Below are 23,265 nucleotides of genomic sequence, written 5' to 3' on the forward strand. Positions count from 1 at the left end.
ATCCTTACTTTGCCAAGTTTATTTTCCCCTCCTACATCTTTTCTGTACTAAACATTCTTAAAGCTGAAGTGGAGGAATAACATCTATTTGAGATATGTTCAAAATCATGACTTCAGTCATCCTCATCTTTCGTCTGCTTTTTACCAGTTTATTATTTTTGTCTCACTGTGCAGAAAAGCAAAGAAATTCAAGAACGGATCCTGAAATAGTATCTTTTTTCATATCAAGTTTACCAGCTGTGATGGTGGAGACACTTTTTTTCCCAAAAGGACCCTTCCTCTTATCTTGCTGATAATGAGTTCTTGGGGCCTATCTATTTAGGCTACGGCAATCTTAGCTTTTGCTGGATGCCTAGCATGTATGAATAGAGGGCCAGCTGGTGCAAAATTCTTTAACTAGATATGCTGTCTCAAACCATATGTAGTTCACAGCTATAGATTTGAATTACTATACTGTTTTACACTCCAGCACTTTTTGATTGAAGATGCTCATCTAGACCAATACTCTTCTCTAAATCATGTTATGACCCATTGCCTATTTCTGTGTCTCATTTTCCAACATTAAATTTTGTAAATTGGAATTATTTTTGCATTTTAATAATGTAAGAAGTAAGAAGTGTAATTTGGTAGATTAACAAAGCATGCTATGAGGACAAAAAAAGGCTTCCAAAGAGTTCTATCTCTTTCTTTGATGTATTTTCTCATACAAGGGGAAGAGGGAGCCTTGGGATATAGTTTTATGTGCCTATTATGTGCCAGGAAATTTGGGGGTCTTTACATGGCCAATACCTAAAATATATGGAGGTTACCTATCACAGATTAATTTATTTAACTTCAGAGACAAGATAAAATATGAAAGTCATCAATTACTAGATTCTGCCAATTCTCACTCTAAATATATTTATTGAAAAGTTGTTTACCTTATGGTTGTTTTATTCCAGGCACTGCTTTAGGAAAAGAGTAGCCAGTGATTAAAAAAAATACATATAAACTCTATTCAAGAGAGCCATGCAATAAACAAATAAGCTATATATGTATATATATATAAAATGTATTCAGTGAAGATACATACTGTAAAGAAAAGCAAAGAACTGTAAAGGGATAGAGCAGTGAGTGTGTATCTATGTGCACACACACAACTTCAGCTTAAGAGGTAAAGACCTCTTTGATAAGGTGACATTTATGAGAAACCTGAAAGAAGTGAGGGAGTAAAGCCATATGAGTTTCTCTACATTTCTCTAATTCATGCACTTTTCCTCCTCATCTGCACTACTATTAACTTAATTCATAATTCACTTCCAGCGATCCACATCTCTGGGCATTTCCTTTCTCATCCTTCTTCATATTGCATTTAGAGCTGAAAATTTTATTTGTCATCCCCTAGGTAAAATCCTTCAATAGCTCCCAATAAAATGGAGTCTAACTCCTTTAATAAGGCACATCTAGAGGCTCCTTGCTATAGCATAGAAGGAAGCGTCCTGTGAAATATTCCTGACAGCTTCATGCTCTCTCTTTTCAACCTGCACATAACTAGTACATCTACATCTCTCAGGTTGCAGTCTACCTGTTCCTATTTCTGGGAAGATTTCCTAGACAAGGCTTGGTATTTCCTCTTACTTAAGTAATACCTTAGGCGTTCCCAAATAAGAGCATTTACTAAGCTTTGGTACATTGCATATCAATTTTATCTTTCTTCCCCAATATTAAAGGAAGGGTCTGTTTCCCTTGCACAGAAATGTGTTGTCTTACTTATACTCCTTATTCATTGAGTAACTGTGGTGAATAAATAAATGAAATAATAATGAAACACATTCCTACGGTTACACTATTAGCAAATGTGAGGGTGAAACTGGAACTTAGCTTTATCAGATCTAAATTCTATGGTCTTTCTAGTAGATCATACAGATCTGGGAAAATCGTTTTAAGTTATTGGTGGCCTTTTTTAGTTCATATAGATATCTATTTCTTTTTTACAGAAATCTAAATGTATGTGATACTTGAAAACCCTGCTCACACGTGTATCCTGTGAAATATTTAATTATTAATTATGCACATGTTTCAGCATATGTTTCAGCAGTTATCATTAGATATACAATGGGTCATTGATTATAACCATCTGAATCAAGAAACTAGACAAGTATGAGGTATAAACTTATATCTTACCAATCAGTTCCAACTATACTATTTTTGAAAACTTCACCTGTATTTTTATTCTCTAATCACACAGGGAAAGCCATTTATTATTCACTGCTTCCTGTTTGTACAATTGTCATTTTAAGATTAAGTCTGCTTAATGCAAATTATTGTATTAATAAATGCTGCTTATAGAATTGAATTTGTTCATATTGCAAAAGGCGACCCTTTGTGCCCCTGTGAACATAATTGCAGGAAAATTATACTAATCTACAGGCACTTATGATACCAGTACTAAGGAAAGAAAAAGACTGCTCTGACAGCAGTTTCAAGGCAATTTCCCATAAAAATAAAAAACAAAAGAGAATGAAGTTACCATAGGTTTGTTGAGCTTACACAGGGTACATATAATATAAACAAAGAAGTATTCATTTATCAGGAAGTGAATCCAAGTGAAAAGCACTCATCTTCTATCTACAAACTGTGAACTCTATGATTGAATGAGAAGCTTTGGGAAAGTGAAGAATGAAAGTAAAAAGATATAAAACACATCACATTTTCAACTACATCAGAAGTGCACAGTCAGCTGTCCTAAACAAAGATATTTCTTTATTATAATTGTTTGCATTTCTAATTGTTAAAATGCTACATTGATGTTTTTAAAAGCCATAAATTAACTCTTCCACAAAGAAAATGATTAATTACCCCCCCCAAAAAAAAAGTTTCTTCTACTGTTGCCTCTACTTGGAAAGTTGCCCTCTTACTCTCTCAATCAAAATGTTACTCATCATTCATTTCAGAGGGCTAGTCTTACCATGAAGACTGTCCTGATCACTCTAACTAGTAGCAAGCTCTTTTTTTTTTTTTTTTGCAACTTCCTACAACTCCCAACTTTATTTTACTTGCTTAACTTTTTTCCAGGTTATGTTATTTGTGATGTGTCATACACTCCACTTTCAACTTAAGACCTTGTCTTATGTCTTTAGGCTTTTAAAAACACTAAGTAGAAAAAACAAAACAATAAAACACTAAGTAGATTATTTTGGAAATCACACACAGAAATATAATTATTAAAAAAAATTAACTGAATAGGACAACAGTCTCTAAGTTTCCATTATAATTAAAGCATCCAAAGGTTGTTACTTAAGGCTTACCAGTGATATTGACCTAAGGCAAAACTGCAGTGGATTGGTTTGGGGAGAGAATTCTCCATGGCTCTATCCTACTTCTGCACCTCAGGCAAGCAGAGGCTCTGACTCTGCTCCAGACAAACTTTGCAAGAATGTTTGTAGAGTAAACAGTCTTGCAAGAAAGAAATGATATTTCCTTGTGTAACTGAGTCACTTTGCTGTACAGCAGAAACTAACATAATATTGTAAATCAACTATACTTCAATTAAAAAAATGATATTTCTTTCTGAGACAAAGGGAATGCAAATAAGGTAAAATCTCAGACTCCTCTTAGCTCTTCACAGTTGGCTACAGGGACTTCAGGAAAGCAACGAGAAAGTTATTGGAAATAGTGACAGGAAGCACTGTGCTCAAAGCACTACTGGACCATATTTATGCATCTTGAAGTTTGTTAAGTGCTTCTAAAATAATTTAAAGTGATGAGGAAGTAGATGAATTTAAAATATTCAATTGATACTCTTTTAAATTACAGAAATATAGCCCATAAGAAAAAGATGTCATTATTTTGTTATTCAATATGAATCTCTTAGTTTTAATAAATAAAATCATTATACACATGAAACATAACAGACACTAGTTTAATTTCTTATTTTACCAATGCAGTATAGTATGTAAAATACCTCTTCATTTTACTTGGGTGAGTTATTAAGTAAAAATGTCTTAAGAAGTTTATGGTTGTTCTGTACATCAGATATTCTAACCTGATCATCAACTTGGACTATTATTTTTAACCTGAGGACATTTTGTATAAAACTTTTTCACGACCAGTCCTGTCTTTAATCCAAGCATGAAGCCGTTAATAATAGTATATTAGTATTTCTAAATAATTTTCTATCTAAGGACCAAGTTGCTTTTTTCTCAGCCTAAGGCAAAGTCATGTACCACTAAAATATTCTGACTATTAATTATTTATCAGTCATTAATTCACATCAATTGTTCTATCAAAACAGTCTATTTTTTAATAAAAGAGATAAATTATACATTGCTTTGCTGTTTTCACTATTATTTAGAATTGAGATATCCTTTCATAATAGGAGTTTTTAAAACTACCTTTTTTCAAAGGGAGTTTCTGAGGAATTCTCTGCTACTGGGACCAGAGTAGACGAGACAAAATAAAGGCATAATAAGAAAGCAACATGCACATTGCAAATATCATAAGTTTTATTTGTGGCTTAATAATATTGGATCTCTTTTGTGAACTTTCAGTAAATACTTGAAAAGAAGAATTTTACTATGACACAGAATTTACTATAAAACTTTAAATTTTATCTTCTTGATTATGGTACTTAGGTATTCCATTGCCCACTTTATTTCCTATATTTTATCTGCTTGGACTAAGAAAGTTATATTAAAGTCACCTGTGTTTCCATCTAATTATCATTGCATTCTTGTCATTTGCATACATGAAATTTGCTGCTGTACAATTGGTTCAAAGACATGATAATGATAACATCTTCATAGTGAGTTATTGTCTTTAACATTAAAAATCTTAAATGATGTTTTAATGGTTTTTTTCTTTTGGTTCTTCTTTCTACATGTTTAATACTAGAGCATTCTCTTTGCATTTAGTTTTTACATGAATACAACTTTGATTTTTTTTTATTCTCAAGCTTCCTGATAAATTAAGTTTAAGACTATAGAGCATTCAATAAGATTTTGACCACATAAGTCAATCTGCAAGTAATTTTCTCTTATAAGGGAGATAAGCTACATTACTTTTATAGGTATAGATAACATGCTGGGACTTCTTTTCATCATATTAATTTATCTTTACTCTATATGCAGTATTCTTTATGTGAAAAACATGTAAGTATAAATACAAAAACATTCTTTTCTGTGTAGCACCTCTGATGTTTAGAAAAGTATTATTATTCTTTTGGTAAACTTTATAGCTTAGTATAAAAGCAAGGACCCCCTCCTTTCTAAACAGTGTCTATTATAAGCAACCAAAAATTGGCTTATACATTTTTCCCCCTCCTCAAATTCTTCCCATTTAATATTTCTGTCTATTTTAGTGTATTTTGTTGGCTCTTAAATATGCTTAATTTTTAATTCTTGATTTGTAAGAGAAATAAAAAGTATTAACCTGAAAAATATAGAGAAAATTGATAAATTGTACTTCATTAAATTAAGAACTCATATCCATTAAAAGATAACATTTAGGCAAGTCACAAAGCTAGAGAACATCTCTGTAGGATGTAATCAACAAAGGGGTTATAATCTCTAGATTCAGGTAGATAATTGATTGACTGATGGATGGATGGATGGATGGATAGATCGATCCTACAAATGAATCCAAAAAAGACAGAGAAGTTAATAGGCAAATGGATGGAAGAATTAAACTGGTACCGCACAAAACAACATATCCAAATGGCCATTAAAAAAATGTGGAAGTATTCTCAACCTCTTTAGAAATCAGGAAATTAAAACTGTGAGATATCACCACCTCATACCATCATGAGGTAATTCTTCTGTTTGTTTTTGTTTAAATTTGGCCTAGCCGGGCTTCCCTGGTGGCGCAGTGGTTGAGAGTCCGCCTGCCGATGCAGGGGACACGGGTTTGTGCCCCGGTCTCGGAAGATCCCACATACCGCGGAGCGGCTAGGCCCGTGAGCCATGGCCGCTGAGCGTGCGCGTCCGGAGCCTGTGCTCTGCAATGGGAGAGGCCACAACAGTGAGAGGCCCGCGTACCGCAAAAAAAAAAAAAAAATTTGGCCTAGCCAAATGATTTGTTTTTGCCAAAGAAATATGAACAGAAATAATGTGTATCACTTCCTGGTGGAGGGCTTACACGTCTCTATTTGATTCATCACGTCACGAAATCTCCTCACTGAAACGCCTTCAACCTGAATCACTGAGGAGCTACAATGAGCCGATGCCCACCCCCGCCCCGCTTCCCCCTGTCCAATGGCTTCGTGTTGAATCTGTAGTTTGAGCAAGAGATTAAAATTTGTCATGTTAAGGCACAGAGAATTTGCTCTTCATGTTACCCAGCATGACTTCACCTTTGCTGTTTCAAGAGGTAAATATTAATCAATCAATGGCTAATAGTCTTCAGGATGCCATTGCAAAGAGGAAGCTGAGATGCTTCATAGTGGGGATATTTGGAAACTGAAAACTGCTTCATGCAATCCTACTGCACTTACTGTTAAGGCAACGAATGTGCTAGATCACAGCTTTGACCTGCGTCACTGTGTCGGACACTAGCAACCACAACTCTTGGACCCCAGTCCATGGACAGAGTGTGGGATGGTGGTGCTTCTTTTACTATGAATAATGAAGTGGAAAATAGGACTGGAGGCCATGGTTATGTGCATTATTCAAGCTGAAGATTCAAGGCTTGGGCCTATCCCTGGCAGTGCTGAGGAATGAGGCACTGTTTTATCAACCGGGCAGTGTAAAAGTCCTAGAGCTCACATGTACAGAAAGAGAGAAAGGAAGGAAGGAAGAGGAAAGGAGACTGAGGATTTTTTTTTGCAAATTTAGAACACTTGGAGAAAAACATGTTTTTGTATGAACAACCATTTTGTGGTTTCATTCTCCCTGACTTATTTATAGTAATTGAGAATTGTTTAATTTTAAGGAAACCCTTGGGTTTTCTTTAAAATTCTAAATTTCTGTTCTATGCTATTTTCACTTTGATATTTTACATTATTGGTGTACTTTTAAAGCTATAATTTTTTGTTTTCACTTTATATGGAGAACCAGTGCAAAGATTTTAATGTATGCAATTGAATGGGGAACACTAAAAGAACGATCTAAATAAAACATTTCAAATTTAAATGAAAGTTAGCAAATTATAAAATTAGTGATTTGGATCCCTAAAGATTAGTATATATCCTATTCTTTAGAATTTCAGTAACAATCTGTCACTTGTTTCAATAGTTTATAAAATTTTTCATAAAAATAAGAAAAAGCATATTACTTCCATGATAGTTTTAAAATATAATTCTAATTTTTATTGACTATATAAGCATTTTTTAACTGAAAGTTGTGAAAATTTTGTGTCTGGATGCTGTGTTCTATGACTTTTGTTTTTTTTAAAATCATATGATTACATAAGTTTGGAATCAATAGATCAAATTGTTTATTTACTATAAGATTTATATTTATATATTTATATGCAATAAAAATTTCCAAGACAATATCTATGCCATTTATCAGGTGTCTTTATTCACAGAAATTTTTCTTCTCATATTCCAATTAAAACCTCTCAGGGAAAAAAAAAAATCTTAAGAATTTGGAAAAGGGCTATGTGAGGCTGTTTCTCCTAATCTTATAAGAAAGTACTTGTTTTGAAACAGATTTTTTTTTAGGAAATAAAATGTGATATTATATAGTAAACATACAAAAAGAATTTGTCATCATGTGGCCAACTTTAGCTTATTTAAGCCGATCTCTGTGACTTACTATGGTAACACATTTTAAGACTGTAAAAAAACAGATTATTTTTCTCTAAAAACTGTAAGAAAATTGCAGACAAAATTGTTTACTCATGACATGTGATTAGACTTGGATGACAATAACTTTTTTTTCCCATTAAAATTGCTGGTGAATTTTAAAAGGTCCCAGCCTTCTATTAGAGTAAGTGATATATTAGTTCCTAGGTACTTATGTAATGAAAGTGATAGAGGCCACTTATGTATATCCTTGGAACAAGAAATATTTCAGTAGTGTGCAAAATAACTGGGTAGATACATTTCCTGGAAGGTTGGCTCTAAGTACACTAAACTAAAATAAAATTAACCAAGATTCTAGATACTGGATTGCTATTGGTTGATCTTTAAGGCAATAACAATATTTTTGGGCAAAAGGAGAATCTGTTTTTCTCACTGAATAGATTAGGTAAAGGATTAACCTGAATAATTGAATCTTTAGGAATTTTAACTCCATTAAAGTAAAAGAAAAATTATACCTGTGATGTTATATATACTGGCAGATAGATCAAGATCTTCAAGAGTCTGTCTTTCATAGATGCCAAATTATACAATGCATTTTACTCTGATTATCCTTTATATGTTAGGTTAATTTTAGTTTTATGAATTAATTATATTTTAAGATGAGGTATATCTTATATAGTGAATAAAAATGGGAAATTTCATCATTTATATGCTACATAAATTTATCTGCTTTGTTTTTATACCATCTGTTATGGTTAATTTTGTGTGTCAACTTGGCTGGACCACAGTGCCCAAATATTTGGTCAAACATTGTTCTGGGTATTTCTGTGAAGGTATCCATTTGGATGAGATTAACTTTTAAATCAGAGAGCTTTGAGTAAAGATTACCCTTATCCAATCAGTTGAAGGCCTTAATAAAACAAAGCATGACCTCCTCTGAGCAAGGAGAGATTCTACTGTCTGGCTGTCTTAGGACTCAAACAAACTGCAACTCTTCCCTGCGTCTCCAGCCCGCTACTCTACCTCATCAACATTTTGGATTCACCAGGCTTCCATAATCATGTGAAGAGCCAAATAGAATAAATCTCTTTAAAGTCTCAGAGGTTTATTGTAAAGAATTGGCTCTCACACGATCATGATATGTATCTACATATATACACATCTTGTTGGTTCTCTTTCTCTGGAGAAACCTGACTAATACATCATCTAAGTTATAATACTTATAAAGGATACACTGGATTGTGGATTCCTGTAAATTTCTTTCTTTCTATCTATCTACCTACCTACCTATCCATCAATGTATCTATCTTTGTATCTACTTAAACCAGTTAATAATATATGATAACATAAATATGATAGATGATAAGTGACAATTACCCTGCACATGATGGTATGATGAAATAGACCTCTATTTGGAGACAGACTATCATAGAATAATTTTCCCAGTAACAATGTGTGACAGCTAATGATCTTCAACTTCCAGTATATATATACACTTGACACTTCAACAACATAAGTTTGAACAGCAGGGCCCACTCATACGTGGGTTTTTTTCAATACATACTATAGTACTACGTTATCTGCGATTGGTTGAATCTGCAGATGTGGAACCACCCATATAAAGGGCTGACTGTAAAAGGTACAAGCAGATTTTCAACTGCCTGGGGATTGGCAACCCTAAACCCCGTGTTTTTCAAGGGTCAACTGTTTTCAAAACTATAAAAGTGGTTCTCAATAATTAGATCATATTTGAAAATGTAGATTATGCTTTATGTATTTAAAAAATATAAAGCATTATTGTCACTCAAAATCTTGATATGAAGTATGTACATGATACCTTAGTAAATAGCCATGCATTTTATCATATTTATTACTTTCTTTCTCTTCAGCCTTTTATGTACATTAACTTTTCCTCTATGGTGCTGGTTCTCATAGGGATGGTTCAACCCCCCAACCAGACATTTAGTGATATCTGAAGACATTTTGGATTGCCATGACTTGCTGGCACTCCTGGCCTCTTGCAGTAGCAGCCAGGGATGCTATTAAACATCCTACAATGTACAGGGCAGCCTCTGGCAAAGAATCATCCAGTCCAAAATGTTAATAATCTTGCTTGGTATAATTTTCCTTCTGCCTGAAATATATCTTTTAGAAGTTAAAATCTCTATTATGCTGGTCTGCTGTAAGCAAACTCAGTTTTTATTTGTCTGAAAATGTTTGCTTTTATTATTTATTTTTGCAGAATTATTTATCTGGGTATAAAATTGTAGTTTGGCAATTATTTTCTTTCACAACATGGATGCTAGAGACAAATCAGCTCTTAATCTGTTGCCTCTGAAGATGATTTGTCTTTTTTGCTTATAGTTTTAAAGATGGTCTCTTGTTTTAGCTTTCTGCAGTTTTTCATTTTGATATAACTAGGCATGTATTTCTTTGTTTGATATTCCTTAGATTTACTGGACTTCAAGAACCAGTTAATTGATGTTTTTCATCAGTTCAGGAAAATTTGAAGGCATTATCCTTTCAAACATTGCCTCAAACATTGTGTTATTTAGTCATATATCTTCCCACTGGCAAGATACATGAGAGTAGAAATTGTGCTTATTTTGCCCATCATTGGAACAACTCATACCTAATGCAGTACCAGGCACATACTGAATGAATAAACAAACAAATATAAAAAAGAGTACCAAATATCTTAAGTATATGTATGTATACACAAATACATATGCACGATGAATATACTGTAAAAACAAAAATCTGTGTCTAGTTAAAATTGTATTTTGCATTTGAATGATACAACTTTAAATCTAAATGGAGATTTTATTCTTCTTAGCATGGAGTCTCCTGAAAAATCTCTGTCTCAAACTTTCTCTGAACTCCTTAAAATATGATATATCAAGAAAATAACATTGTACACTGGATTAATTCTGAGATATACAAAACAGAAATGACATCACCTCTATTCTGAAGAAAACCTTTTCATTAAAGAAAATAACACATTAATTTTCTGACAGCCTTTATCACATGATTGAATTATATCTTGATATTACAGTCAACTCAAATCATTAAATAATGTGTTAGTTGTCTAGTTCTCTAAATTTTTTGAGCATATTTCCTAGTTTCTAAAAATTAAGAGTTATAATGAAGTTTCACTAATTATAGTGCTGACAATATAATAACAAATATTCTTGATGCTAGATTAAAGGGTGAGATGGTTAAAAACTCTGAACATATTTTTTTCCTTTAAGCTGGAATACTAAAAAATACCTAGTATATTAAAGGAACTAGACCAGATGTTAGCTTATATTAAATGCTTATAGGCGGCTTTAGTGTGACATTAAATAGCGTCATCAAAAGAAAGTGACAGGTAGGGTGAGAAAAGAAGAGACACTATTATACATGAACAAATGTTGGAACGGAAAGCACTGTACTAAAAACAAGAGAAATTATGGAAACGTGATAAAAATCATACATTAATTAAGAATTCATTAAATTAAGTCACATAAAGGGAAGATTAAACTTCAAAGACACAGGGGTCTGAATGAGGAATAATATATAAAACCTACACGATCCTTTCACTGAACTACACATGAAACTATTTGTCTACATAGCTTTTCAAAAAGAGAATAGTCTTCAATTTTTTTTTCCTGAAGTTGTTTAAGCAGCAAGAATTTGGAATTTTTTTAACATCTTTATTGGAGTGTAACTGCTTTACAAAGGTGTGTTAGTTTCTGCTTTATAACAAAGTGAATCAGCTATACATATACATATATCCCCATATCTCCTCCCTCTTGTGACTCCCTCCCACCCTCCCTATCCCACCCCTCTAGTTGTTGCAGAAGGATTCAAGTGCTGGGTTGTGGAGTAGATTTTAGGGGGTCACTAACCATTTGTAGGCATGTGATTCACCAAGACAGCCCCACAAATAGAAGAGATATTTTGCTAGAAATGAGAACTTTGTATTATAAAAATGTTTACAGATTTCATAAACATGGAACATTCTATTGACTGAATCCTGAGCACTGTACTTCTTTGTTCAAATAAACTATATGTGAAATCTACTGAAAAATTCCTATCATTCACACACACAAAAATACACTGTTTCCCAGTCTGTTTTCACTATTTCAGTTATTAATATTTCAACAAAACTGCAAACTCAATTACATTGTTATTTGAATTTCCCTTTGTAATCCTATCAATAGTTCCCACAACATACAGAAAAAAAAATCAGCAACTGGAGAAAAAAAGAACAAACAAAATCCAAAGTTAGTAGATGGAAAGAAATCATAAAAATCAGAGCAGAAATAAATAAAACAGAGACTAAAAACATAGAAGAGATCAATAAACCTAAAAGCTTGTTCTTTGAAAAGATAAAAAAAATGATAAACCTTTAGCTAGACTTATCAAGAAAAAAACAGGAGAGGCCCCAAATCAGTAAAATCAGAAATGAAAAAGGAGAAGTTACAACAAACACCACAGAAATACGAAGGACTGTAAGAGACTACCATGAGCAAATATATGCCAATAAAATGGACAACCTAGAAGAAATGGACAAGTTCTTAGAAAGGTGCAATCTCCCAAGACTGAACCAGGAAGAAATAGAGAATATGAACAGACAAATTACCAGTACTAAAATTGAATCAGTAATTTAAATACTTCCAACAAACAAAAGTCTAGGACCAGCTGGCTTCACAGTTGAATTCTACCAAACATTTAAAGAAGAGTTCACACCTATCCTTCTCAAACTATTCCATAAAATTGCAGAAGAAGGAACATTTCTGAACTCATCCTATGAGGCCACCATCACCCTGATACCAAAAGAAGACAAAGATATCTCAAAAAGAGAAAATTACAGGCCAGTATCACTGATGAACATAGACACAAAAATCTTTAACAAAATACAAGCAAACCAAATGCAATAATACATTGAAAGAAGCATACACCATGATCAAGTGGAATTTATCCGAGGGATGCAAGCGTTTTTCAATATCAGCAAACCAATCAATGTGATATACCACATTAACAAACTGAAGGATAAAACCCATATGATCATCACAATAGATGCAGAAAAACCTTTGATGAAATTCAACACCCATTTATGATTAAAAAAAAAAACTCTCCGGAAAGTAGCACAGAAAGAACATACCTCAATATAATAGAGGCCATATGACAAACGCACAGCTAACATCATACTCAACGGTGAAAAGCTAAAAGCATTCCCTCTAAGATCAGGAATAAGAGGAGGATGCCCACTCTATTAGAGCTCATCAATGATTTCAGTAAAGTTGCAGGATACAAAATTAACGTACAGAAATCTGTTGCATTTCTATACACTAACAAAGAAATATCGGAAAGAGAAATTAAGGAAACATATCACTTTGCTTTACACCTGAAATATTGTAAATCAAGTATACTTCAATTAAAAATACAAGTCTCTTGCTTTGATTTTTTTACATTATTTACAATTGCATTAAAACTTTAAGCCACATATTCTCATATGTTCTCCAATATTGGTTTAGAATATGAATCCTGTTTTCACTGTGTACTAGCTTTGCGTCCATGGGGGGAAAATGTTATTCTACCTCAAGCCCCAATTTTTTTCAAACTTAAAATAGAGATATTGATAAATGCATAAGAGTGGTGTCATGTGGATTAAATAGGATTATATATTAACTGCAACTATTGTAATTTAGAGCAAGCCTCTTTATGCATGATTACGTGGTGAAACTTACCAGTCAGTCTTACCACTCTGAGATATCTAACCATTGGGAGCAGTCACGAATAAATTCAATCAAAATGTCATCCTCCAAAAGTTAGATTTTTTTTTTTTTTGCTACTCTTCCACAATTTGACTCATACAAAAGATTGATAAGTATGTCACTTCTACTTTTAGTTGTTTTTAACTGAATTTAGTATAGGTTACTTATATAGTAAATAAAAATTCTTTATATTAAAAAGATTACATTTCGATCAGGTGCTCCAGAAATAATTAACATCATTTTTACTGCACATGCTTTATTTAGTCAATTTATTACTAAAAAGATGCCTTGGCAAGTACACTGCCTCATTTTTGAAGGAAAATATCATATAAGTTCCTTTTATTTGATTATGTACTGTCAAACCAGGCAATCTCAAAATAGTATTATATGACAAAGTATTTCAAATTAGATTTCATTGATACTGTAAGTGAAAAGGAAATTTTCTCTTTGAGAATAGAACTTATTTATTCTAGAAATTATCTGCGGCATGTGTGACTTTAAAGTATTATTATAATACTGTTTTGTGTGGTTAACTCTGAAATTATTCATTTATTCATCTACACAGATAGAGTTTAATCAAAATAATTATTAATTTCTCAGAGATTTCTAGACTTTATATTAATAGTAGGTCTTCAATTATAGCTTCTAATTCAAGTTAAAAACTCTTGCATCTGTTCATGAGGAAAATTACATGGAATGCAAAATAAAGGTAGCTAAATTATTTCTAACTATGTAATGCATTTAGCAGTTTTACTTGAGAACTGGACATTTAACATTAAGAATCCCAATGAGGGAAGCAAATCGAGGACAGGGAGAATGAATTTAGTTAGATATACAGATATGTAACTATCAGATTCTTATAAAAATTGGAAAAGAACTAGAAGGATATTGTAAACTTTCAGTTCATTCCATAAATAATATGGGGCATTTTAAATAAATTTGTTATTAAATGATATAAAAGTGTTTTATATTTATAAATTATGCATATTTCCATATTACCTTTTGTACAAAAGATTGGTAAATCTGGCAAATGTTCCCAATATATAGTTTTGTTTATCATGGGCATAGATTTGAAGGTAATTGTATAAACACTAATTTGCTCATAAAGTAGTTTCCTGTCATTTCACTTTTCTGCTTATCAAATTGTGGATGCCCCTTCCATTTTATATTTTTCTTTACACATTTAAGGCTGATATTCGGTCACTAGATTGAAAATAGCTACAGAACAAGTTGGTTTAATATTTAAATCTGTAAGTACTTTTTCTGTTTGCAAATGTTTATTAATAATTGCAATAAAATATAAAATTAATAATTTATGTTCTGTCACAAAGACATTGGTTCAAGTCATTTAAGATGTTAGGACAACTTTGATAAATGGCTTTCTCATACACTATATGTTAGATTTAGTTCATAATAGACAATGATGAATAAACACTTCAGAGAATTCTCAGGGTTAGAAAATATTTTAATGTACTTGATTTTAGTTCATCAAAGGTTGAAATTGAATTTACCATCATAAAGGAAGAATAATTGATGCACACAAAGTATTTATTTATTGAGGTTACAAGTCACCTAGTAGTTTTCTTCTCTTTTAACCTCGTAGGTAGGTGGCAGGGATGAGAGCAGTACTGACACAGGTGTGGTAAAGCTTGGAGGTCCCTGAGTAGACCAAAGCAGTATAAGGGCAGTGAGGATCTATCTGGAGCATCTGCCCCCTGCTGTACAGTAGCACAGGATGCTCTACAGTGGCACAGTCCTGGCCAGGAGGGGGAGAAAAAGGCTGTGGAGGAAACTGTCATGAAATGTGGGAAGTACAGGTGTCCAGGTGTGTTCTTAGCTATAGTGTAAGCACCATGTTTTGTTGTCCTCCTATTGTAACAAAGGACCAGGGATTGAACAGCTGTCACAAGAAATGGATATGTTTCCCTGTGTAAAGTGATAACTAAGAGAGGGCATAACTCATCCATGAGAGCAGAATCGGAGTGCTCACAAAATTTTCTAAAACTCAACTAATGATTTGGGAATTCTTGGAATGGTATAATAAATGACTTATTCCTTGTGAGTTATTATACCTTGTGACTATAATTTATACCACAAAGTAAGTATTTTGTGATAGTTTATTTTAGTCACAGAATAAGAGGAAATAAATGTTTGATTTCTGATCTTACAGTATTTTATTTTATTTGAAAGGTGTCTTGGATACCCATAAATATCTCCCATGTATAGGCTCCTGATTTTTCTTTCTATTGCTTGTTTAAAGAGGAGTTACTCTCCAACTATAAGAAGCAATATTTTATTTTCTTATTAAATCCAATAATGGGACTGGTGGCAAGGAAAAATGGTCAAAATATCAATAGAAGATGGGGAACTTTTTGTTGTTCTTACTATATGCCAGCCATGGAGTCAAGACATTACTTTTACACATGCTGTCAAGTAAAAGCAAGTCTTATTTTTGTTTCTTTACATATAAGTTTAAAAAAACATAGGCAATCACAAGAAAGAAAGACCAGCAGATCCTAATGTTAACTGTCAAAAAGAATGACAATTTAGGTAACAGGAGAATAGATAAATTGGTGTATGCTTCAGATACAACAAAGTTTTCAAAGATCCATTTAAGATAAAATAAAATTCTTTCCTAATTGGATAATTTGCTCCTGGAATCTCAAATTATTTTTCTATTTATTTTTAAAAAAAGCTGAAAGTAATGTTAGTAAAAGTTACATTTTAATGACAATTAGTAGAAAATTGTACCTGATTTTTTAAATTAAATATTTTCTCTGTTTTGAGATACTTTCTGTTAATATACAGATGTGCAGTTTGTTTTTGGTATTCATAGTCATAAGTTTAGTGCTGGGCAGATTCTAGTGACAAAATAATTATTTATTAGGTGATAGGAAAAGTGAGCTATAATGAGGAAAATAAAGTCCAGGGGAAGAATAATATGTGACTAAACGGGAAAAGTCAATTATGAATCTACCTTTGAATATGCAAGTTCCCTTTAGTTTTATTAAGAGGTTACACACTAAAAATGTAACTAGGGCAAACAAAATGTATTTTTCCCTTGGTATAGCTGTTATAAGATAATGAGAGGCAATAAACATGAAAAAGGCCACTAAAAAAATATAAAACTAAGTGTAATTCAGCCCACATATACTTTCTTTCTCCTTCTGTGTATTACTATGTCCATGGAAGGCCAAAGTGATAAAGTTCCCCTTCTTAATATAGATGAAACTGCCTTACATGGGTTTTGTAAGAAAGGGAAGATTTGGAATAACGTTGAGTGCTAACTGCATTGCAGACACAATGCAACTGCTATTTCATTCAATCTTTGTAGTGACTCAGATTAAAATTGTCCCTATTTTACTGATAACAAGTGACTAAATAAACAGGAGTTAACACAACTAAGAAGACCTAGACTTTGAAACCAGTTGTATTTTAAAGCAGAGTTTAAAACACAGAGAAAAGGTAGTAAGATGCTGAGTGTCAGAGAGAATATGCGTCTTCAGTGGAGTTGAGTTTCAAACACATTGGGCTTGCTTACAGTAATAATTTTAACATTTTTCATAATTTAATACTTTCGCTTTCATACCCATGACATATACTGCTATCAGAATAATAGAAATAAAACTCAGCATTGACCATTCTCTGCCCTTGAACTAAACAATTTAGTTCTTCGTTTATTCCCAATATTTCAAAGTCAGCCTGGCATTTAATTAATCCGCAATCTGACCTCTACCTTTCCAAAATGTTTAGCCAATCAACTCTACTACTCCACACCTTAAAATTCGGCTACATTAATCTACTTAACTATCCTCAACACCTTCTCTTCCTCCCCATCTGCCCCTTTATTTATTCTGGCTCATCCTTTTCCCTGAAATGTCCTTCCCGCCAAGAACATTTGTTAAAATTCTTCCAGAGCTCAAAGGCCAGTTAAATCCCACAGCCTTTTTTTTAACATCTTTATTGGAGTATAATTGCTTTACAATGGTGTGTTAGTTTCTGCTCTATAACAAAGTGAATCAGTTATACATATGTTCCCATATCTCTTCCCTCTTGCGTCTCCCTCCCTCCCACCCTCCCTATCCCACCCCTCTAGGCGGTCACAAACCACCGAGCTGATCTCCCTGTGCTATGCGGCTACTTCCCACTAGCTATTTTACGTTTGGTAGTGTATATATGTCCATGTCACTCTCTCACCTTGTCACAGCTTACCCTTTCTCCTCCCCATATCCTCAAGTCCATTCTCTAGTAGGTCTGTGTCTTTATTCCTGTCTTACCCCGAGCTTCTTCATGACCTTTTTTTTTTTTTTCTTAGATTCCATGTATATGTGTTAGCATACAGTATTTGTTTTTCTCTTTCTGACTTACTTCACTCTGTATGACAGACTGTAGGTCCATCCACCTCACTACAAATAACTCAATTTCGTTTCTTTTTATGGCTGAGTAATATTCCATTGTATATATATGCCCCATCTTCTTTATCCATTCATCTGTTGATGGACACTTAGGTTGCTTCCATGTACTGGCTATTGTAAATAGAGCTGCAATAAACATTTTGGTACATGACTCTTTTTGAATTATGGTTTTCTCAGGGTATATGCCCAGTAGTTGGACTGCTGGGTCATATGGTAGTTCTATTTTTAGTTTTTTAAGGAACCTCCATACTGTTCTCCATAGTGGCTGTATCAGTTTACATTCCCACCAACAGTGCAAGAGGGTTCCCTTTTCTCCACACCCTCTCCAGCATTTATTGTTTCTAGATTTTTTGATGATGGCCATTCTGATCGGTGTGAGATGATATCTCATTATAGTTTTGATTTGCATTTCTCTAATGATTAATGATGTTGAGCATTCTTTCATGTGTTTGTTGGCAATCTGTATATCTTCTTTGGAGAAATGTCTATTTAGGTCTTCTGCCCATTTTTGCCACAGCCTTTTATGGGCAACTTTCTAGATTCCCATAAAGAAAGACTTCTACTTTTGAATAATTCTGAAGTGTAGCAATGAATCTCATTTATCTTGTGTTTGTTTATTCACCTTCCTTCCCCTTGAAGGGGGAGGACAAACTTCATAGTTCTCTATAATAGTTAATACTTAACTATTTGACATATTAAATCTAGTAAATTTATCTTGGTGTTTAAGCTGAATTTACATATATTAATATAATCTATTATTAAAAAAATTATATACACTGCATTTGGTATATGGAATCATCTTATAAAATTTCAGTAACTAAAAATGAAAATGACAATGTCAGATGTTTCCTATGTTAAAAGTTGACACAACCAAATAATTCAGCAACAGATTGGCTTGAAACAAGTTATTTTGGTGAGATGAAGGCTGTTTTATAGGCAAAATAATATTGTCATCAGCAGTGCTTTCCAAACTCTGTTCCTGGTAGTCTTAGAAACTCCGTGAAATTCTTTTAGTAGCTCTCTTCCCTTTCAACTAAATTAAGCTGCTCTTATTCAAATTTTTTAAAGAATATAAGATTTCCATTGGATATACTATACCTTACAAAGCCTAAATAAGTCAGATATTTATTGGTTAGGGTTAACTATGACAGCATAAATAGTTCATCAATTTATATCTCTACTATCTTTATAACAGCATATTAAAAATATATAAAACAAGGAAAAAAAGAATGACTAAAATTGTTTCTGGAAACAGACTTTTGACAAATATAAACAATGTGAGAGCCCAAAGGTTCAGGCCAAAGCTTTTCTAATATTTTTTGGGTAAAGAAGTGCAATTCATTGTGGGGTAGTTTTAAGGCAGTATTTCCATTCTATAACTCTTTCTTTAGAACTCTTAGAAAGTATGAACATTTGATTCTTATATATAAAAGAAAATATTAATATATTGAATTCCTGCATATATGTAATAGCTCTTCTTTCAATAACTGTCTAAAATCTAGGCAGGTAACATAACAAGAATCTACTATGGGATTATTTTATTATGAAGTACTGAACATTGACAAACAAAATATCCAATTAAACATAAATGTTAGAGAATTTTCCATCTATTTCAATTTATTATGTTTAAATAAGAAAACTTAATAAAAAATTTTAAATGGATATGCTAACTTCTGACATACTTTATCAACTAACAAATATGAATGATAATAAACAAATCCCACGTGTTCATAAATGAACTATAGTTTGCATTTTAGTCATATGATTTCATATGTTATATGAAGCTGCTTTGTAGTGACTCCATTTTAAAGCAGGTTTCTATTGAAATTTTTTAAAAAAGAGGTTAATTAATGTTAAAAATCAGAGGGGAAGGGAAAAAAAATTGACTCTGGTTTATCAGAAATCAAAGTGAGAGAAAAATCCTCACGAAACAAATATATTTAGCAGAGATTTGAAAAATGTAAAGTGGTAGAAATTGATATACAAACTAAATTGAATTTTAGTAGAGCTATTCTTCGTTTTCAGGAAAAAAACACATCAGAAAGAAACCATTAAATCTGGTCTTAACAATGTACTGGCATTCAATTATTTAATAAGAGAAACTCCACAGAGAGACGAGGTTTCAATAAAAGTTACAAAGCACAAAGATTATCTTCAGGATGATGTCATGCCCTCTTCATGAAAAGAGGAATCACATATCTTCAGGAAAGAGAACTAAGAATTTTGTGAGAAATAAGATATTTAGAAGAGAAGATTTAAATTGTTAAGCTTGTAAGATCTCTGCTATATCAACAGCTGACTGGAAAAAATTTTTAAAGTAGAACATAGGAACTGATTTTTCCCTTTATAATCGTCTAATGCAGCAGTCCCCAGCCGTTTTGGCACCAGGGACCAGTTTTGTGGAAGACAATTTTTCCACGGACAGGGGGTGGGGGATGGTTCAGGCAGTAATGCAAGCGATGGGGAGCAATGGGGAGCGGCAGATGAAGCTTCGCTCACTTGCCCACTGCTCGCCTCCTGCAAATATCACATACATTAGTATTTTAAAAAATTATACACAAGTTAGGAAATGCTCACTTTAGAAATGCTTTAAATAAGTAATAATGTCATGCATGTTATAAAAATAGCTTCTATTCTATCATTTTCATGAGTGAGGCGAAATAAATCATTAGCTCTTTGTGTTATAAGATTACGACCTACAACCTACTGGCTTAAAATAATTAAGACTATTAATGATGTTTTAGCATTTCATAGTTACTTTACTTCCAAACAATCACTATGGAAGTTGATTTTGTAACTGACAATATTGTAGCAATAGAATATAAAAAAGACTATTGCCTATGGTAATTAGTGTATATGATGATTGAATTGAGTTTGAAATGGTTATTGCCTGCAAATATATAGTTTATGATATAAGAAATGAAAGAAACATTAATCAAAATTGTTGAAAGCAGATTCATATTTTATCATAAAATTTCCAGCAAATGTATTGAGAAAAAATTGACCTTTTTCTGATTATTTTACATTAAGTAAAAAGGCTTTGCATAAATGGATAATGGACTTCCTTCAAACATTAAGAAAAGCACTTTTGAATATTTGCTTTAAGTTCCATAAATAAAAAGTAGTTTTAGGTGTTTTGACATATTTCCTGCCACGCTTCTATGTACAAGAAAATTTTCTGCTCTTGTTAAACACATGTAAAAAAAGAATATTTTAAAAGTAAAATAAATGGAAATCACTTGTTTAGTTTCTAATTATGATTATGTATTCAAATACAAGTATTCATCATTTTGTTTTATATAGGACTTTACAAATGGAGTAAAAGATAAAGCAGACCATTTTACATGACACAAAACCAGAATGTATTTACTAAAAGTATCTCATAAAATATTTTTATTTAATTAGATAGCTGAAGGAGTTGAATGAATTTCAAAATGATATTTAATTAACAACTCTTGACAAAGGCTATCACAAATTCCCATTAAACATTAAAGAGCACACACAAAACATAATGAGATGGGGACTCAGATTGATTATTTTCTACATATAGTTTCTGTTTTATCTCTTCCAAGTCAGATACAAAGATGGAAAATTTTAATTCACTTTTGCAAATCTAGCATTACCTTGATGTGCAAATAAAAATAGCATCAAAAATAAAATATAGGCAGTTTTTGCAAGATGGGTAATGGTAACTTTTAGAGTAGTAAAGTTTAATATTTATTTGTTTTCTGAAATTCCAATAGTTTCATAAAATATTATAACTGAACAAAGAAATACTAAGTTCTTTTTCTTAGTTTTGGTTGTTCATGTTGTTTTAAAAAATACTGTATTACAGTAGCCAAGATGGTGGAGTAGAAAGACCCTGAGCTCACCTCATCTCATGAGCCCACCAAAATCACAGCTATCTGCAGAACAACCATTGATGAAAAAAACTGGAAGCTATCAGAAAAGATCTTATACATTTAAAGATATAAAGAAGAAACCACAATGAGATGGGTAGGAAGAGCAGACCTGCAATATAATCAAATCCCATAACTCTCAGGCAGATGACCCACAAACTGGAGAATAATTATACTACAGAGGTTCTACCACAGGAGTGAGAGTTCTGAGCCCCACATCAGGCTTCCCAGCCTGGGGGTTCAGTACCAAGAAGATGAGCCCCCAGAGATTCTGGCTTTGAAGACCAGCGGGACTTAATTGCAGAAGCCCCACAGGATTGGGGGAAATAGAGACTTCACTCTTAAAGAGCGCACACAAAATCTCACATACACTAAGGCACAGGGCAAAAGCAGTAATTTGATAGGACCCTGGGCCCTACCTGCTGGTACTGGAGAGTCTCCTGGAGAGACGGGGTCTGCCCCTGTCTCTCACCTTGGGGACACAGCCCCACTCATCAGCATACAAGCTGCCTAAAGACTTTCTGAGCCCACAGCTTCCTCAAGACATACCCCTAGACATGGCCTAGCACACCAGAGGGCCAAGACTCAGCTCCACCCACCAGTGAGCAGGCACCGGCCCCTCCTACCAGGAAGCCTGCACAAACCTCTAGACCAGCCTCACCTACTAGGGTGCAGACACAAGAAGCAAGAAAAAAACAATCCTGCAATGCAGGCCAGACCCTACCCTCTGAGCTGCTGGGTCTGGCCCTGCCCACTAGCAGGCCAATGCAACCTTTGAGACACCCTGGACCTCATACCCAACTGTGTCAGGAACTGATCCCTCCCACTGATCTGAAATGAGCTCTGGGATCCCTGGGATGTGCAGCCAGACTCAAGGAACCAGCTCTGCCTGCCAGTAGTCCAGTACTAACCCAGGATCTGGCTTCACCTGCCAGTGGATGAGCAGCAGCCCTAGGGTCTTCGGGACACTGATTCCATCCACAGTGAGACAGCACTAGCCTCAGTGCCCTGTAGGATTCTGCAACCAGATCTTTCTCGACTGGGCCCCACTAAACAGCATCCAAAAGCAACTACACAGGCAGGGCCTGGCAATCAGCCAGACTAGGGGCCAACCAAGCCTACTAGACCAACCATACAGTTACCCTGCCACAACAGAAGAACCCATGCAGCCCTCACAAGGGGAACCCCCAGAGCATATAGCTTGGGTGATAAGAGGGGAGTACACTTCTGGGACACATAAGATGCCTCCTACAGAGGGCCATTTCTCCAAGGCTGAGAAACGTAACCAACCTACCACATACATAAAAATACAAATAGCAACTTAGACAAAATGAGGCAGCAGAGGAATATGTTCCAGACAAAGGAACAAGAAAAAGCCCTAGAAGAAGAACTAAGTGAAGTGGAGGTAGGCAACTTACCTAAAAAAGAGTTCAGAATAATGACCGTAAAAATGATCAGAAAATTTGG

Source organism: Delphinapterus leucas, chromosome 1 (assembly GCF_059928025.1).
Source record: "Delphinapterus leucas isolate spDelLeu-1000000601 "Yukka" chromosome 1, BTC_Dleu_Yukka2, whole genome shotgun sequence".
Taxonomy (NCBI): domain Eukaryota; kingdom Metazoa; phylum Chordata; class Mammalia; order Artiodactyla; family Monodontidae; genus Delphinapterus; species Delphinapterus leucas.